This window comes from Peromyscus maniculatus, chromosome X, assembly GCF_049852395.1.
Source record: "Peromyscus maniculatus bairdii isolate BWxNUB_F1_BW_parent chromosome X, HU_Pman_BW_mat_3.1, whole genome shotgun sequence".
NCBI lineage: Eukaryota > Metazoa > Chordata > Mammalia > Rodentia > Cricetidae > Peromyscus > Peromyscus maniculatus.
In genome coordinates, this window is record NC_134875.1 from 85,689,490 (window position 1) to 85,710,296 (window position 20,807).

The following is a 20,807-nucleotide window of genomic DNA, read 5'->3' on the forward strand; positions in this document are numbered from 1 at the left end:
CAGAAAGGTATATAAGGCGTGAGGACCAGAAACTAGAAGCATTTGGCTGGTTAATATTTTAGGTTTTGAGCAGCACAGTTCAGCTGAGAGCCATTCGGATATGAGGACACAGAGGCTTCCAGTCTGAGGAAACAAGATCAGCTGAGAAGTTGGCCAGGTGAGGTTAGCTGTGGCTTGTTCTGCTTCTCTGATCTTCCAGTATTCACCACAATAACTGGCCTCAGGTTTGTTTTTATTAATAAGACTTTTTAAGATTTCTGCTACATCTGAAAAAACAGCCAATGCTCTTAACTACTGAGCTATCTCTCCAGCCCCCTAAAGTGGTGTCTTTTATGACCAGGGTAATAAATCACACAAAGAGGAATCTATACACGTTTACTACTTTCTTGGAGGTATATACAAAACTCATTCACTGAACAAGATCAGCTGTAGCTTGTTGTCATAAACTGCACATTTAACAGTATCCACATAAATTTTATTAAAAGCTTTTCTGAAATGCTTCAATATTATAGAATAAAATTGCCTTATACATAAGTGTATAATTTATAAGTTTTTCCTAACTATAATTTTATTAATTTGGAAGATAATCTCACGAAACACTTGCCCTATAAATCTCACTTTTTTTGTCTGTTTTGAGACAGGGTCTCACTATGTTCCATGTGGTGGCCTTGAACTTATGAAAATTCTCCCGCCTCTGCCTCCTGAATGTTGTGACTACAGTCATGCTGCAACATATCTGGCATTTCCCATAAAACTCATACATCAAAAATAAGGAAATGTTGTTTGTCTTGGCTTATGGCTTTTGTCACACATAGCACATAAGAAAGTGACAGGACCACTTAAAAGATAGTGAAAACTATACAGTCAGAGATCACTGTGTCAGTACTTATATTAAGGATTTTAGTCTTTTATTCCCAAATTGGCTTATCAAACAAATAAGTTGGATGCACTAATTCTACTGATGGTAATTTTCAACCCCACAAAATGCTAAGCTATTTATAATCACAATAAGTTGGTTCCTGTCTACTAAACAACTAAAAAAGAAACAGGTGAGAAAGCAAGCCTATACTATTACCCTTTATAAAAGTAAAACTTACTGTGATTTCTCAAGCGAAGGACAGAGAAAATGTCCACCCAGATTTACCAACCTATCCCTAGCATTCATTAGCAGTCTCTATAGAGCCACAAATGAGCATGTTTAACTTCCGTACTGAGAAAGCATATGAAAAGTGCCTAAAACAAGAAAACAGAATCAACAGAAAGCATTATTGTAACCTATTGGTTGTATGGAGAGTCTGTTTTTGTGAAGGAAAATAATCCTTGACTGAAATACATTTAAATTTTTCATGAGTTTAACATACCTCATGAAACTAATGAAAGGATAATAGTAAATATTTACATTTTGAATAATTTTAAAACTGTAGTCTCCTGAATTCTAGGATGCAGAAGTGCATCAGACATCATGCCAATTCTTAGTTTGAAAATCATTTAAAATATTTTTAACTAATTTAAAGCTGCAACAGTGCCAACAAAATTGCTTGGTGGGTAAAAGCACTTGCTGCACAAGCCTAACAACATGAGTTCAATCCCCAGAACTCACCTAATGTTAACATTAACTTGTTTCATCAGGTCAACTAGTATTTGTTCAATCCTCAGAGTAATTCTTCCCCAGCAATTTCTGTGCATAACATTGAACTCTTTTAGACATACTGCTAATTAACAAAGTCAGAGCTGTTCTCTCATGAAATCTTCAGGTATACCTTTTTCTCTCTCATGAAATCTTCAGGTCCATCATTTTTTTGGGGGGCGGGGGGTGGTTCTAGACAGAGTTTCTCCATGCAGTACTGGATGTGCTGGAACTCGCTCTATATATCAGGTTGTCTTGAACTCACAAAGATCCACCTGCCTCTGCCTCCTCAGTGCTGAGATTAAAGGCGTACACTATCATCACCCAGCACAATTCTCTTATAATTGTATGCATGCATGCAATGTATTTTGATCATAATCACATTTCTGCTCATCTAAAATTTTGAGGCACATGTACAACATGGAACTGTGCTAGACTCAAGCTTAGTCTATACAACCTGTTAAACAATGTCTTTGTCATAATGTAACAATTTGTTGTAAAATAACAATTGAAGACCTTAATACATTTGCATTGCCATTTATACTCTCATGAGTGTTAGAAGTATTTCTTATGTTTTTATTAAAAATGTATTGATTCAACTTGGAAATAAAAATTTCCTGCTAATCGTCTATTTATTATTTAATTTTTCTCCTTCCAAATCCTTCCATATACCCTTCTCACTCTCCTTCAATACATGTCCTCTTTTTTTATCAATTGTTATTGTATTCATATATTATTTGTATATACATATATTCCTAAATGTAACCTCATTGAGATCATAGTCTTCTATTAAGTTTCAAAATTAATGATCTATGATAAACAAGTAGCTAATTTGTTGTCTCTTATAGCTATCTGAACAAATAATAATCTTCTCCATACTATGCATCAAAACAAAAATATAAAACTAGATTTTGATATAGCTAGAGGATATAACTACCTATAACTTATTTCAAATTTAATTGTTTAAATTTTGTAGTTTTATGTAAGATGTTAAAAATTGAATAAATTTTCACGTAAATTAAAACAATTAGACATATTTTCTAGAGATAATGTGGTAAATTTGGTGAGATATGATACAAATAACTTACAAAATGATATGCTCTGAATCAATGTGGGAATATTTTCAAATCACAACCTATTTATGTGTTATGCTTGCTACAAACAGTCTTAAATGTACTGAGAATTTAAGGCAGGCTAAAGTAAGAGATTTGGTTCATTCATACTATTATGTAACTATTTTAGATGTAATTTAGAATATGAAATGTAATTCAAGGATGGTCATTTGTTAGAACACAACAGACAGAGAAATGATCAAAGGCATTAGCTTAGATAGAAAAGGGAAGGCTGCTATACGATAATGACAATAAAAAGGTAAATGGGTCATTTTGTTTTGTTTTGTTTTGTTTTGACAAATGATGACTGAGATGGATATTATCAAAGTCATAGTAGACCAACCACAAACATCATCAGAGCACTGAACCCAAACACTTCTGTGAAAAATTTCAAAATTCCAATGAGACCTAGGGAGATAGCTCAGTTGGTAAATTGCTTTCCTTACAATATTTAGAGGCTACATTTGAGTCCCCAAATCCATGCAACAAAGTCAGGTGTGGTGGTGCTCACATAATTATTACCCCAGCGCTGGGGAGGTGGAGATAGAAAAGATTTCTTGGACTCACTAATAGCCAGCCTAGTGTACTTCATCAGATCCAGGCTAGTGAGAGATCCTGTCTCAAATAAACAAGGTAGGCAGCTGCTAAGGAACAATATTCAAAGCCATCTCTGGTCTCCACAAACATGTCCATAGCTGTGCATATACTTGCACACACACATAAGGACATGGACACATACACAATCTTTAAACAGGAGTTTCTGTTCTAAAAAGTCAGGAATTTGAATTCAGGAAAGATAACAAAGAAGGAAAGAATATTTCTCATGTGAGCAGTAAGAGAATCTCAAAAGATAGTTCAGAATATGCATGTAAATGATTTTTATAGGTTGAAGTCAATGGGTAATTCAATCATGACAGTTTACTGCAAGAACTAGAATGTAGAACTTGGGCATATTTATCCTCAAAGTGGGAAGTTGGAGACAGCAAGAGCAACCATGCTGCTCTATAACAGATGCTTTAATGGTTCTGTCCAACACTAAAGAATATTTCTGAAGAATGCTTGAGAGACAAAGGTTTCAATTAAGTTGAATGGGAAGAGTCAGGAAAGGAACAAATGAACAAAGAGAATACTCCAATTATTTGATTGATCTTGTTATTACATTTATACATTCAACCTTTCAAAGATAATATGACTTAAAGAGTTTGAGGCGGTGCAGACTCAGAGAGGTCTCTGGAACCAGAAATTACACTGGACTTTTCATTCAAAACGGCTTCACTTCTGGTCAAACAAGCTAAACAAAAAATTTTAAAGATATTTTTCAGAGACAGTAAGATGGCTCAGTGCGGAAAAACCAGTTGCCATCAAGCCCCATGAACTGAGTTTAGTCCCTAAGACCCACAGAGTGGAGGGAGAGAAAAGGGTTTCACAAGCCGTTCTCTAACTTCCACATGAGCACTGTGTGCCCACATGCATATGTGTGCGTGTGTGTGCACACACACACAGACAAAAAGGGTTTTGAAAATTTGCAGTGTCGTGCCACAAAAAGGAATGCTCTGTGGGGAACTGGAAACAATGAACTGAGTCCAGTGATTGTCTCAGCTTGCTGCTATGAAAGACTTCCAGGCTTCTGCATAGCAAAAACAAGCCAGGTGGAGGTTGGCAGACTCTTCCAGTTGATGAGACAAAACTGAGAGTCTAGAGTATTACGTTTATTTCAAGTTCATAGTACAGAGCTGTGGCGAGAAGAGCAGCATGAACAGAAAATTATGTAGACCTGTTAGGGCTCCCACTCGAATATTTAACAAAGTACTAAAACCAGTACATACATATGAAGAAACGGAACAATGGCAGATGAGAGGGGGAAAAAACATTTAAAAGGACTTGAGGAAACAGAACCCAGTGATCACACAGTGCCCAGTAAAAGCAGCTCTGTGCTAATCAGAATGGAAAAGCTCATAATTCACAAGGCATTGACTAGAGTACCCAATGGAGTGTTTCCTTTGGAGTAGGGGATAATTAGCTCTAGAACAAGCTCTGCTCTGTAGCCAACTAATCTTAAAAGCAATAGTTGCAAGGATTAAATTTAATGGTTTCCCAGATAATTTAATACCCAACATCTACAAAAATAAAACCTCTTGTTTATCAAGGAGCATTAGATCTATGCACAAAATCAGTAGTAATGTTATAGGCCAATAGAGAAATATATGACATACAAATGAAGAAACCCATCTCATTTATAATAGCTATGAAAGTTAAATGCTTAGGAATAAATTTAATCAAAAAGGTGAAAGACCTCTACTAAAAAATACATTGATGAGGACCCCAAAAAGTAAAACAACAAACAAGCAAGCAAACAAACAAACAAAAACCAGGGCTGTGATAGGGTATCTGCCCAAGGCCCTGGATTTGATTCCCAACACTGACAAAAGGGGAGTGAAAAGACATTCTACATTTGTGACTCAGATGAATAATTGTTGGAAAATAATGTCTACACTACTTAAAGTGGTTTAAAGGTTAAATGAAATGTCTATTGAAACACTGATAGCATTAGTCAAAGAATGTTCTTAAAGATCCTAAAATTTAAATAGGAACACAGATAAAAATCTAAAATAGCCAAAGTCATTTTAAATGAAGGGACAAAGAAGGGGGCACTATGCTACTTGACTTAAAATATCATATTACAATGTTGTAGCGATCAGAACGACATTTGTTGTACTGGCATACAAACAAATACATACACCAGTGGGACAGATAGATAAGGCCAACTGATTTTCAGCAAAGATGTTAAGATGAACTTGAGAAAGGACATTCTTTCAAATAAATGATGTTGGGAAGATTAGATATTCATATGCATAAGAATGAAACTATATCTCTGTGTCATATCACAAATAGCAATTCAAAATGAATTAGATTTAAATATAAAGACATATAATCATAAAATTATTAGAAGAAAACATATAAAGAATGATTCAAGATAATAAAATGAGAAAAGGATTTTTTGAACAAGACCCTAAACCAACAGGAAACAAAAGCAAAAAATATATTCAGAATTATGTAAAACTAAATTCCTTCTGCAGAGCAAAGAAAACACTAAAAAGAATGTAGAGACAACTTGCGGAATGGGAACAATATTTGTAAACTATGTATCTAACAAGTGGCTGATAGGTAAGTAATTTCCAAAATTCTACAGCTTAAAAGTTCCTTGATTAAAATGGACAAAGATTAAGCACACATTTCTCCAAGGCCAACAAGTATAGGAAAAAAAATGTTCAACATCACTAGCCATCAGGTAAATGCAAATCAAAACCACTATAAACTATCACCTCACTTCAAAAACAAAAGACAAGGAGTTAGATAAAAGCAGCAAGCTCTATGGTACTATAGTAAAGTGACATTAGAAATCAATTATAAACTGTGCATTTCAAAACCCCAGGGGAAAGTTTTTGAAGGTTTCCATGACAAAGAAATAATAAATATTCAAGGAAATAATATGTTAATCTGATTTGAACATTGTGATATATATGTGAGCATATATATGTACAGAACATTACAAAAAACATGTAACATGTATTACTTTTATGTATTATGTATCAATTTGATTTTTTAATAAGGAAGTGAAAACAAAACACATAAAATTGGGGAAACTGAGCTGGTAACACAGCTCAGCCAGTAAAGCCACATGCCATGCAAGTCTAATGATCTAATTTTAACTCCTAGAACCCTTGTAAAGGTAGAACGAGAGAACCAATTCCACAAAACTCTCCTATGAACTCAAAAGATGAACTGGAATAAATAAATAAATAGATAGATAGATAGATAGATAGATAGATAGATAGATAGATAGATAGATAGATAGATAGATAGATACTTCTTACACACACACACACACACCAAATAAAAAAATTGACAAAGGAATTAGATATTTCTCGAGAGAATAAATGCAAATACCAACATATATGAAAACATGTACAAATTGTAACAACAATGAGATGATGAGATGGCACATCATATCCATTAGGATAGGTGATAGATAGATAGATAGATAGATAGATAGATAGATAGATAGATAGATAGATAGATAGACAGAAAGACAGATAGATGGATGAATGTCAGGTATAAGTGAGGGGCAATTGGAATCTTTGTGAATTGTTGGTGGAGATATTGATAAAATGTTAGCCTCTATGGAAACAATATAGTGGCTCTTCAAAAACTTAAACACATAATTACCATATACTTTAGAATTTTTACTTTTAAATATATAACCAGAAGAATTGAAAATGGATTCTATATCTATCTATCTATCTATCTATCTATCTATCTATCTATCTATCTATCTATCTATCTATCTTTGTCTCTATATATGTTTCTCTCTATATATGTCTCTCTCTATATATAGATATTTAAATATAAAGTCTTTAGAGACAACATATGTGAATATGTATGTGTGTTCATAGCAGCATTAGTAGCAATAGCCCAAAGCTAGAAATAGCCCAAATATCTACCACGATATGAATGAATAAAGCAAATATTATCTTTTCATACAATGGACTGTTCGGCTTTAAAATAAATAAAATATTCTCATATATGCTATAAAGATAAACCAAAAATATGCTAAATGAAAGAAACGAGTTACAAAAGAATGATTCCATGAGCTCTTTAAAAACAAGCAGTATGTTGAACATTATCCAAATTAAATCTCTTCCTATAGAAAAATTCTCTTAAACATTATCAAAATATATTATATAAAAATTAAATTAAAAAACATGAAAATACAAGGTACAGGCTTGAAAAAATACCTAAAACTACATATACCTAAAGAAGTAAATATATAAAGAAAACATATAAAAAGCCCTTTGAACTCAATAGAAAATCTTAGCCAGCTATACATCTGACAGAGGATTAATATCTAGAACGTACAAAGAACTTAAAAAAAAACCCTAAACATGAAGTAAATAAACTAACCAATTTAAAATGGCTTATGTAACTGAACAGAGTTTGCAAAAAGAAACACATACAGATGGCTACTAAACACTTTTAAAAGTGTTCAACATCCTTAGCCATCAGAGAGATGCATATTGAAACTACTTTAAGATTCTACCTCATCACTATTGATAGAAATGTAAATTAGTGCTGCAACCACTTTGGACATCAGGGTCATAGTTAGGGTTACTATCTCTGTGAATAGACACCAAGACCAAGACAGCTCTTATAGAGAAAGCATTTAATTGTGCGTGTGTGTGTGTGTGGGGGGGCTTGCTTATAGTTTTAGAGGTTTAGTCCATGAACATCATGGTGGGAAGGAGAGAAGCATGGCGCTGAAGCAGTTACTGAGAGCTTTACACACTGATCCAGAGACAGCAGGTTGAAGGCAGGGTGCTGGCATGGAAACCTCAAAGCTCACTTCCAGTGACACACCTCCTTCAATAAGGCCACACCTCCTAATCCTTCCCAAACAATTCTATTCTCTGGCAATTAAGCATTCAAATATATGAGCCTGCGGGGTGCATTCTGATTCAAACTACCACAATAAAAAAAAACAACAACTATAAATAGAACTGGCATATGATCCTGGGTACATACTCAAAGGACTCTATATCCTATAGATAGATAGATAGATAGATAGATAGATAGATAGATAGATAGATAGATAGATAGATAGATAGATAGATGGATGGATGTCAGCTATAAATGACGGGCAATTGGAATCTTTGTGAATTGTTGATGGAGATATTGATAAAATGTTAGCCTCTATAGAAACAATAGAGTGGCATTTCAAAAACTTAAACATAATTACCATATACTTTAGAATTTTTACTTTTAAATATATAACAAGAAGAATTGAAAATGGATTCTATCTATATCTATTTATCTGTCTATCTATCTCTGTGTGTGTGTAATATATATATATATGAAAACTTCTCTCTATGGAAAGTATCTATATGGAGATAATTTCACATCTATATTCATTGCTGCCTTCTTCACAATTTATAGTAAATGTCTATATATCCACCAACAGATCAATAAGTAATAAAATGTAGCACATGCATACAATGGGCTTTTATTCAGTTGTAAAGAAAAACGGAATTTGTAGGAAGATGAACAGAACTAGAAAAAAAATACATTGAATGAGGTAATTCAGGCTTAGAAAGTCAAATGCCATATGTCCTTTCTCAGAGATACATCTTTCCATTTTTTAGATTTCATTATATTTGAATGTCTGTAGAGATTTGGAAACAAGAAAGGGGTCATGGTGAGGGAGGTGAGAAAGGTAGTTTACATGTGATATGGAAACAGACAGAGAGTACTGGAGGTGGCAAGGTTTAAACAAGGATGGGAGTGGGAGATAGGAGAGAAGATGGAATTCACAGAAAGGACTAAGCAAAGATAAGTATGTATGAGTAAGCCACATGGAAACCCACCAGTTTATAAGCTAATTAAAATTAAAATTTTAAAACAACTTTGAATAGAGGTACCATTAGTGGGTGGATAATACTGACCTCAGAAGTCACAGCTTGTTAAAAGAAAATCCCAGTGCTAGATGTGGGACATTTTCCCAGGAGCTGTTGAACAGGAAGACTCCAGAGTCCCCAAAACTATACATGTTGTCATTGGTTACACAGCAAAACTGGACAGTAAAACTATACTGTTAAAGACACCATATACTTGGTTTGCAAAATATGGAGAAATTATGATAGAACTAAACTGGAGGCTCCCTTCCTGCAGGTTATCCCTCTATTGTGATTTGAATGAGATAGCAGATGCTTCCATATTCTCAGGCATTTGAATTCTTGGTTCCCAGTCCATAGCCCTGTTTGGGCAGGTTTAGGAAGTGTGGCCTTGCTGGAGAATATATGACACCAGGGGTGGGGTTTGAAAGCTTAAAGACTTGTGCCATTTTGAGTTCACTTTCTATTCCTGTGTTTCCTGCTTGTGGTTGGAGCTGAGTTTTCAGTTGTTCCTGTTGCTACAGCTGGTAAGCACCATGCTTTTTGGTGATGATGGTGATTGATTATTATCCCTCTAGAACTGTAAGCCAAATAAATGCTTTCTTTGCCTTGGTCATGGATGGTGTTTTATCAGAGCAATAGAAAAGTAACTAAGGCTTCTTCATAGTGTTTGGAATTGCCATGAAGACAACTTGAAGGAAAAAAAAGTCAGTAGCAGCGCCCCCTAGTCGCCTGTTGTAATATTAACTTTCCAGGCAATAGTTACTGGTGCAATGACTATTCTGAATAGATCTAAGGCTCACTCAGCGGGACAGAGTTCATGTTCAGTACCATGAATCTGGTCAAAGGCCCATGGCTATGAAGCTCATGGGCACTAGGTGTGAACTTATTACTATTGATTTTGCTAAATGGAGATGTTGTTAAACTGCCATTTAAATATTTATGTTTATAACCACAGACTAGGGCTCTCTTCAACTTTTATCAAAGAACGTTTTTGTGTGTGTGTGTGTGTGTGTGTGTGTGTGTGTGTGTGTGTGTGTGTGTGTACTGCTGTTGGCAGCTAATGTAGAACCTTATCACTGGAGGTGCCAGAAGCAGAAAAAGTGATCTGTTGTATGCTCTGCCTTATAAAGGCCCCCATATTACCCCTACAGGACTAGGGGAAAAGCACAGAAGATGGGGTATAAAGAATTTAGGAGATGAATGATGATGAGGTGGGCTGATGAACAGTGGCTTGGGGGCATGACAAGGCCCTGGAACTTGTGAACTTACAATAGCTGTACTTGGCTGCACAGAGTCTGCACAACACTGAATCAGTAAATACTGAGTCATAGCCGAAGAAGGGGTTTTGGGGGTCTGGCCCTACTAGAGGAGATAACAGCAGTGTAGGGTGGCTAGAGAACAAGTTGTCGTCTTCAGTTATAGAGACAACTGATAAATTATTCCTGCTCCAGAAGATAGCTTCATACCTATTTCACAAAAGTGGGCTTGATTAAACCGAGTGGGTAACAAAGCAAAGAGACAGACAAGTCAGATGGAAACTTGGTTAGAGAAAGGGGTGAGAGTTGTAAGGGTGGGATGAGGATAAGAGCGGGTAGAGAGATGAATTTGACCAGAATGTATTATAAACATGTATGAAATTATCAAAAAAGTAAATAATAACAACCAAAACATAATTTAAAATAAAAAATGAGAGGCTGCCAATAGTAATCATGTCTATAATCTCAATACTCATTAGGCAAAGGCAAGAAGCTAACACATTTGAGTCTACCCTGGGCTAAATAGTGAGATCCTAGTTCAAACAAAAAAATCAATAAGAAAATGCAAAAGAAGCAGAGCCTGTTGGCACAGGCCTGTAATCCCAGCTACTGAAGTGGAAGGATCACACGTTAAAAGGCAATCTGGACTACTGAGTGAGTTCGTGGCCAGCCTGGGCAACTTCGGCTCTGTTTAAAAATAAACAGTGAAAAGAGGACTGAGGATACAGCTCATTAATAGGATATTTCCTCATGATATGCAAGACACTAAGTTCAAACCTCAGTGAGAGAGTAGGGGAGAAAAGAAAGATTAGAGAGAAAAGGAAAGGGGGAAAGAAAAGAAAGAGAATAAAAAAATAAGAGAAAGGGGTTTGAGAGATGGTACAGTTGGTAAATTGCTGGCCATAAAATCATGGATACCCGAGTTTATATCCCTAGGACCTATGTAAAAAGCCAAAAACCAAATGCAGTGGTGTGTACCTCTAATCCCACTGCTGGGGAGGCAGGGGCAGGTAGATCCCTGGAGTTCATTGGCCAGCCAGCCTAGCCAAATTTGTGAGTTCCAGGTGTGAAACTAAGCTGTAAATGCAACCTCCCACCAACCAAGGCTCAGGGAACTTGGAAGAAGCAGCAGGAAGAATTTAAGAGTCAGGGAGTGGGAAGACATGATATGACTGTTGGGAGTGACAACTAATAGCAGTTGTGGGTACCTGTACAATACCTGCATAAGATCTAGCTGGCCAAAATTCCAGCATGGATAGGGGAGGGGCCCAAGTTTCCATACTTTTTAGAATAGTCATTGGCAGTTGATGGTTGCTGAGGGAGAGAGTCAGTTTTCTTTGGGTATTTGGACACTGGAAGACTGTTCATGCCTCAGTGGAATGTCATACACACATGTGCATACAAACAGAACTAAATAGGCCAGGAGGGATTATTAATAACAAAAAACTAAATCAAAAGAGGACATGAGGCTTGCAGGGAAACAATGTGGAGGAACTAGGAGGAGTAAGGGAAGTGGCGGTGGATGGATATGATGAATATATATTCTATAAATGCATGGAAGTTTTAAAGAACAAAATTCTTATTAAAAAATAATCAAAATATGGAGAGTAAGGATGACACCTGGCATTGACTTCTGGTCGCCATACAACGTATACACACATATAGCATGTACATATATCAAAAACAACAAAGAGAGAGACTATGAAAACATATTTCATCATACACAGAAGAAAAATAAGCATATAAAAAGATGTCCCACCTCATTAGTCATTTAACAAATGAAACTTGTAACAATAATAGGATATCATTATAGGCCTGTCTAAAAAACTAAAATAGCCAGCAAGATGGCCTAGAGAGTAAAGGACCTGCCACATAAACTTGATGATGTGAGTTCAATTCCAGGAACCCATGTTGGAAGGAGAAAACTGGCTCCCAAACATTGTCTTCTAACTACCACACATGTGACCAACATACATGTGCAGGCACATATACTCACACATGCATGTGTGTATGTGGACAGTAATGATAAATAAAATAAAAACTAGTGAAAATACCAAATAGTGGCAAGGATGTGAAGAACCTGAGACTGGATCCTACAGAGTTTGTAGGACTATAAAATGGAAGTCTCATATAAAAGAAAACATGAAACTGCTATGCAACCTATTATTTACACTCTTGAGTACTAATCCCAGAGAAATGAAAATTTACACTCATGTATGAAAACTTTATATAATAGTTCATGTCATTATAGCCCATACTGGAAACAGAAAAAAATGTCCTTAAATTCATGAATGGTTATGATTATTCAATGTCTTTTTAGTTTCTGGGTTTTTTTCCCTTTAAGACAGGGTCTAGCTATGTAGCTCGGGATAGTCTTGAACACACAGAGATCCACCTGCCTCTGCCTTTAGAGTGCTGTGATTAAAGGTGTGTGCTACAACCACCCAGGCATGGTTATAGTTATGCAATTGCAAGTTGCCAGTCCTAAACACAAGTACATACAAGCGACACTAAATGAACTTTATATATATGTACATATATATGTATATATATATATATAGTTACATATTAATCTAGAAATGACCATGTTTTAGTGATAGAAAACAAATTAGTTGCTGACTGGGTTTAATGAACAGTAAAGAATGGGAGTGGATGGGTTTGACCCTAAAATGTAGGTAGAAAGATGGAGCTCTTTGTGGTGATATAATATTTCTATATCTTGATTGAGTATAAAAGTCTTCGTGTGATAAAATGGCTAAGATATATATAATCAGTGTACCAATATCAGCTTCCTGTTTTGATATTATATTGTAGCTATACAAAATGTAGCCATTGGGAGAAACTGAATGAAGTGCATACCAGACCTCTATGTACTTTCTGAAATTTCCTACAAAGTTTTAAAAGTAAAAGGTTACATTAAGACATTTTAAATAAAGTTGAAAAATAAAGTCAAAACACTGGAAACACTCAACAAAGAGGAATGACAGTTATAAATGGATAAGATGCTGTCCTGGTTTGGTGTTTTTCTTGTTTGTTTTCATTTTGTCAGACCAACACAAGTCAAATTCAACCGAGAAAAATGTCTCAACCAGATTGTCCTGTGGGCAAGGTGGGACTTTTTTAAAAATTGATGATTAATGTGGGAGGGCTCAGCTCACTGCAGGTGGTACCACTGCTGGGCACTATAAGAAAGCAGGCTGAGCAAGCTATGAGGAGCAAGCTAGTCAGCAACACTCCTTCACGGCCTCTGTATCAGCTCCTGCCTCCAGGTTCCTGTCCTGACTTCCATCAAGGAGTTGTAAGATAAACTCTTTCCTCCCCAAGTTGCTTTTGGTCATGATGTTTTGTCACAACAATACAAATCCTAACTAAGACAAATGCTATAGACTAGAGAAACATCATAGAGTGTGGGAACAAAAACATAATACTAGATAGTGACAAACCCCCAATAACATATTGTTTGTTTTAGTCTGTTTTCTTTTGCTGTAACAAAATACTTGAGACACGGCAATTTATAAAGAATGCAAGTTTGTTTACCTCATGATTCTAGGGGCAGGAAAGTTCAAGATTATGGCACTAGCATCTGCTCATCATCTAGTAGGGCCTTTTGTCAGACATCAAAGCCAGAAACAGCAAGCTTGTTAGACTAAGCTTTTCTTCCTGTTCATATAAAGGATCTAATGCCACCATGGGGCCCAAAATCTTGACCAGACTATGATTTGCAATGTTTAGCACTTTTGAGTGGAGTATGATAGATTATTTCCTGTAGAAACAAGTAGTTTAAGAACCACTGTTGCAAAGCTACAATTTCTAACAATTAAATGGTTCTATGCATATAACAATTTAATTTGGAGATTTTATCTAAATCATTTGACATAAAGTGATTTCAAATTAATTTTGGTTTGATAATTTCATGGTAACTATCGAGAAGATTATAAATATCCTGGGATGCCACCCTAGATGACAGGGTGTCTGAATGATTGAGATGTGACCCAAAGAATGTTATTTCTCAGATAAGGAAAATTCTTTTAAAATAATTTTCATTTAAAAGAATCCTTTTATAACAAGTGGGTATGAGTTTATCTGATAAGGCATTTAGTTGCAAAGCATCAGTAAAGAAAGTTAAGGGGGAAATTAGGCAGCATTTTTTCAAAACAAAGATAAGCAAAATTGTTCTTGCTGTCTTTCTCTAATTCTGTGATTCCTTAATAAGAATTTTTAGTTAAGACACAGGATTCCAAATTAAGACATAAATGGGAGTAGTTGTGGTTCAAGACAAGTTAAATAAGAATCACTGATCTATAATTTCAGTGTTCAGAATAAAGTAGTGGCATAGAGGAAAGGTGAAGACATATGCTTCATTTTGATATCCTCACATTATCTTCTTTACGGATTAAAAATGTCCACCCATCTCCATCTGTCCCTTTCTGGCTAGTTCAATTCTGTTATCTATTATATCTACTGATGCTTAATCAAGATTTATTATAGCAGAGTCTCATAACAGACGCCAGTTGGTCAATGTTACTTTGGTTCACTAAACCAAAGTTCAATGCAGTTAACAAATGAAATGTAATTGAAAGCCTTAAACCTTTCATCTCATTTGTTTATATTACAGCTTATACTTGATCCCCACTCATCATCATCTCATTTTTGGTCACAGGACACTAAAGCTAATGGATACATCAGAGAGAGAATTTCAAACCATGATGCTCTGGTTAAATCTGCACAACGTCTTTCAATTAGTAGGGGCTGACCTCACAAGCATTATACCATGTGAAGCATCCCTCACACTAGGTCCAAAGATAACACATCAAGCTACTGATTTTTTATTCAGTAAGCAAGACTGTTTAAGTGTTTAGTCATTTACCTTTATTATATTGCTAGAGCTGAGGTCACATAAGGGAGCAGTTGCACCATTCTATAGACATAATTCATAATTTACCATTCAATCCAGACACTTCAGTTTCATTGCCACATTTTTGAAGTGATAAATCTGTTTATCTTTAGAGAGCAGACCATTTGCACCCTTCAGAAAACGTTTCTTTCACTTACCAATAAGCATCTCATCAGAAGCATTGGAATACCCACTAAATGTATGTTCCTATAATAGACACTTAAATACAAAAGCAAAAAAAAAAAAAAGATTTCTGTCTTTCTGAAAGGTCAGGCTAAAATTTTTTTATTCATGTCATCACATGCAAAACAGGACAACTACTAGAGACAAAAGGTGTGATAGTTTGAATGAAACTGTCCCCCATATGCTCAGACATCTGAACACTTGGTCCCTGGTTAATAGCCTGGTTTGAAGAGGTGGTGCAGGCTTGCTGGAGAAAGTATGACCTGGAGGTGGGCTTTGAGCCTTCATAGCTTCTCTTCACTTGGATTCTGCTCCTTCTAGTTCCCATTTGTGGCTAAAGATGTGATCTCTCAGCTTAAACTCCCTCTTTTTTGAGATGGCTTTGAGCATGGTATTTCATCACAGCAACCAGAAAAGTAATTAATACAAGGGGACTCCAGGAAACTAACCCCTGGATCTCTTTAAGGCCTGGCTGTCCTATCTACTCCTAGAAAATGCTTTCATTCCAGAAATGGATTTATGTAAGGATATTTAGACTTGTATATTACCGTTATTATTATTATTATTATTATTTATTTATTTAACATAATTTCTTGATCCATTCTTCTGAAATTTCACATCATGCACCCCAATTCTGCTCACCTCCCAGTCCCCTCATATCCTCCCTTCACTTCTGCATCGTCTCCCAAAATAAAATTTAAAAAAAATCAGACCAAACTAAAACAAGCAAGCAAGAACAAACAAACAAACAAACAAACAAACAAACAAACAAACAACCTCTTCACTCCTCCATCTTGCCCAGCTCTCCTCTTCATTTGTCCTGGTGGCATTGGGAGCAATGTGTCTGTGGGGCGTTTACCCACCACCCCCACAGCTTCCCAGAGTTTTCTTGAGTGCGAGCAGCAGGAAATATTAGATAGAAGGATTTATAGCGGAGAATCTTGCGGAGATAAACAGATAGAAAATAAAGGATAGCCTCGAGAGGGCCTGGAACCTATTCCAACGGGCCCGGACTGTCTCTGGTCCAGGGTTTTTATAGAGACGCCAAGGGGTGGAGCAAAAGACCTCCTCCCCCAGCACAGCCAAGTGCAGACCATCTCAGACACCTGCACTCAGGCCCGTGGTCCTGATCATCCTCTATTTGGACCTGCTGGGTAAAGCCACGAGGAACCCCAGAACGGGCTCCCACATGTGTCACATAGTACACCCTTTTGTCCCATCAGCTTTATTAGCAAATGTTCATTGCAATGAGTCACTGGTCTGGTTCAAGGCCTCTGGTTTCTGTCACACCAGCATCACTGGACCCTCAATGAAACTCCTCTCAGATATCCTGCAGCTGCCTGAAGTCATGGAGATCCTGTGGGTATCCTTCTAAGGACCAATCCCTTCACCAGCTCCAGCAGGTAAATGGAGTAGATGTTAGGGTGGGTAGACCCAAGGCCTGGCTATGGGCCTGGATGGTCATTCTTCGACACTGGGGCTGCCCACTTTAGGTAAAGGGGTGGAGCCAGTTCCCCTACATGCATGTCACCAGGGTCAGTCCTCCCTCACCCATGGTGAGGGCTGGGACCATCTCTCTGGAGTACTGGGCGAGGGGGGAAGGAGCTCTAAACTGAGGGTCAGAGCCAGCTCACTTGCTGCAGTGTCCAGTGAAGAACATGGCCAGCTCTATGAGGGTCACCAAAGGGCAGGGCCAGCTCAGTATGGCCCTCTTATTACATCACACATGGTCCCTATGGTCCCCTGAGGTGACACAGACCATAGACATCAACACAGATCCCAGATGCAGCAGGACCATGAACTCAGACATGGCCCTCAGCAGCAGCTCTGGCCTGGACGACATCCTGGCTCTAGGTGGAAGCACTGGCCACTCAGATCAGCATGGCTCTAGCGGTGGCATGCCCCCAGCATCAACAAGGCCAGAAGTTTTGGCCCCAACTCTGGGCTTCCATGTGACCTTTGGTGGCAAAATGGGCCTTGGACTTCAACACAGACCCCAGCTATAGGAGGCTCATGGACTCAGACATGGTCCTTGGAAGCAGCCAGGTCTGGATGGCAATGTAGGCCACTCAGATCAGCATGGCCTCAGCTGCTGTGGGATGTCTTTCTGTAGGCTGTGAATATGTGCTGCTATGATTGGTTAATCAAGAAGCTGCTCTGGCCTATGGCAGAAATCCAAGGAGAGAGACAGGAAGAAGAATGGCAGAGGAGAAGAGATGCCAGCCTGCTACCCAAGGAACAACATGCCAGCAGACCGGTAATGCCGGGAACACATGGAGATACAGAGATTAATAGTTATGGGTTGAGTTAAACTATAAGAAGTAGCTAGCAAGAAGCCTGCCATAGGCCATACAGTTTGTAAATAATATTAAGCCTCTGAATGATTATTTTATAAGTGGCTGGCTTTCCGATCTGCCATCTGTGGTGGAACCGCCGCCGAGATGCAGATATTCGTGAAGACCCTCACGGGGAAAACCATCATGCTCGAGGTTGAACCCTCGGACACGATAGAAAATGTAAAGGCCAAGATCCAGGATAAGCAAGGAATTCCTCCTGATCAGCAGAGGCTGAGCTTCGCTGGTAAGCAGCTGGAAGATGGCCGTACTTTGTCTGACTACAGTATTCAATAGGAGTCCACCCTTCATCTTGTGTTGAGACTTCGTGGTGGTGCTAAGAAAAGGAAGAAGAAGTCTTACACCACTCCCAAGAAGAATAAGCATAAGAGGAAGAAGGTTAAGTTGGCTGTACTAAAGTACTATAAGGTGGATGAAAATGGCAAAATTGGCCGTCTTCGTCGAGAGTGTCTTTCTGATGAGTGTGGTGCTGGAGTTTTCATGGCTAGCCACTTCGACAGACATTACTGTGGCAAATGTTGTCTGACTTACTGCTTCAACAAACCAGAAGACAAGTAGTTGTGTATGGATAAATAAAAAGACATGAACTGAAAAAAAAGTGGCTGAGGGACCAGCTGGGACCTGGGGCTGGCCGGGACCTCAGGCTGGATGAGATTGGAGAAACATTCTGTCTATACCCAGCAGCAGCATGACCCTCAGACAATAACATGGCCCCAGACCTTGGGAATCTGCATGGCTTTTGATGGTAACAGAAGTCTTGGACATCAATACAGACCCTAGCTGCAGCTACAGCTCTGGCCTGGACATCACTATGGCATCAGGTAGCAAGGCAGACTCCTCAAATCTGTATGGCCCCAGCTGCAACTTGGCCCTTGGACACAAACACGGACTCAGGTGGCTGACTTGACCCCAGGCATCCACACAGCCCTCAATGACAACAGGAGCCATGGACATCAACACAGACCCTGGCTGCTATAGGGCCACAGACCCAGAAATGGCTTTCAGCAGTAGCCTGGGCCAGATGACACCATGGCCCTGGGTGGCAGCAAAGGTCACTCAGATCTATATGGCCCTGGCTGCAGTATAGCCCCCAGATTCCAAAAAGACCAAGACCCCAGGCTTCTGCATGGGCCCTGGTGGCAACATGGCCCACAGACTTCAATACAGACTCCTTCTGTGGTAGGGCCATGGACCCACCAGACATGGTCCTCAGCAGCAGCCTAGGTCTGGTTATCACAATGCCATCAGGTGGCAGTTAAGGCCACCCAGATTGACATGGTGCCAGCAGCAGCATGGCCCTTGGACACCAACACGGCTCCAGGTGGTAGCCCAGACCCCAGGAAGCAGCTCAGACCCCAGGAATCTGCATGACCCTTGATGGCAACAGGAGCCATGGACATCAACCCATACCTTGGCTGCAGTAGGGCCATGGACCCATACATGTCCCCCAGCTGCAACCCTGGCCCAGATATCACCATGGCACCAGGTAGTAGTATATGCTACTCAGATCTGTATGATCCTGGGTGCAGAATGACCCTTGGGCACCAACAAGGTTCTAGGTGACTGATCAGACCCTAGTCAACCACATGGCCCTCTGTTGCAACAGGAGCCACTGATGTCAACTCAGACCCTGGCTGCTGCTGTAGGGCCACAATCAATCATATTATAAATCTTAACTCCAATCATGGTTCTAAAAAGATTCAAGCTAGAAACATTTTCTTAAAGCCCAACTCAAAGGCATAATATGGTAGTATCATAGCTCTGTTTTTTCATAGACCACAGACATTCCAAAGTCATACCATTTTTGTTTGCATTAGGTGACACGTATGCAATTTGTAGCAGTCAAAGTGATTCTTTGACCTTCAATTACATCGGTGAAAAACAAGCACTTTGAGTTCTCATCACTATGAAGAATACAATCTTTCCTGGAACATATTTACAACCAGTGTTTAACTATTGAGTTTGCTGACTTCTAGTGACACCAGCTTTCATAATTTCATACTTCACAGAGTATGAAATCTGCATACTTCTCTCTCATTTTCATCAAGGTACGGTGGCTTAGTGAATATATTGATTAGCCACAAATTGTCCATCACCTTAACATTAATTTTTAAAGTAAATTTGGAGAACAATATCATTTCTATTTGGACATGATCTGTGTACCCATGTTTACAGTCCTCACATCTGAATTTTATGTATACACTGTTCCAAGTATTATAAGACGCTTCATTCGGCAAGTTGGAGACATAGATTTTACCACAAAGAGTACAGTGCTAACCTTAAGAACACTGTCCCTGTAGATGGCCACTAAATCTTTATGTAAAGACTTATTCTTAGATGGAAAAGGGGAAAACAAGTAAACTAGGCAGAAAGGGCTGTGTAGAAGCTTCTGTGACTATTTGGAAAGAGTTACACTGAGATAAAAGGCAATGTCTTTGACTTTTCAAACAAAAAGAGAATGGAAAAAGTAGTCACTAAGTACTCTAGAATAAGGTATGTTGGGCAGTCACTTCAAACCTTTAATAAATAGCATACTATTGAGTTCAGTGTCCTGTTTGCAAAATATGGTGATGAGAACATGACCGAGAGAGAGAGAGAGAGAGAGAGAGAGAGAGAGAGAGAGAGAGAGAGAGAGAGAGAGAGAGAGAGAGAACACATGTGAATGGAGGCCAGAAGTCAATGTTGGTGTTTTCTTCAATCACTCTTCAACTTAATTTTGAGATAGGGTCTCTTAATGAATCTTAAGCTCACAGATTCAGCTAAAGAGGCTGGCCAGCAAGCCCAAGAATCCTCCTGTCTCTGTGTCTTAAGCACTGGGATTACAAGCATATACTACCCCTCCTGGCTTTCACATGGGTTGTGGGGATCTGAACTTAGATCCTTATGCTTGTGTGCCAAGTATTTACCAACTTAATCATTTGCCTAGCCTCAA

At 38.2% G+C, this 20,807-nt stretch overlaps 1 protein-coding gene and 1 pseudogene across 5 annotated transcripts in view; one reads left to right on the forward strand and one right to left on the reverse strand.

Annotated features, from left to right (window-relative positions):
• Eda (ectodysplasin A) overlaps positions 1 to 20,807 on the reverse strand; it is a 371,953-nt gene that overhangs the window by 211,536 nt on the left and 139,610 nt on the right. The window lies entirely within an intron of this gene.
• LOC102917765 (ubiquitin-ribosomal protein eS31 fusion protein pseudogene) lies at positions 17,911 to 18,473 on the forward strand (annotated as a pseudogene).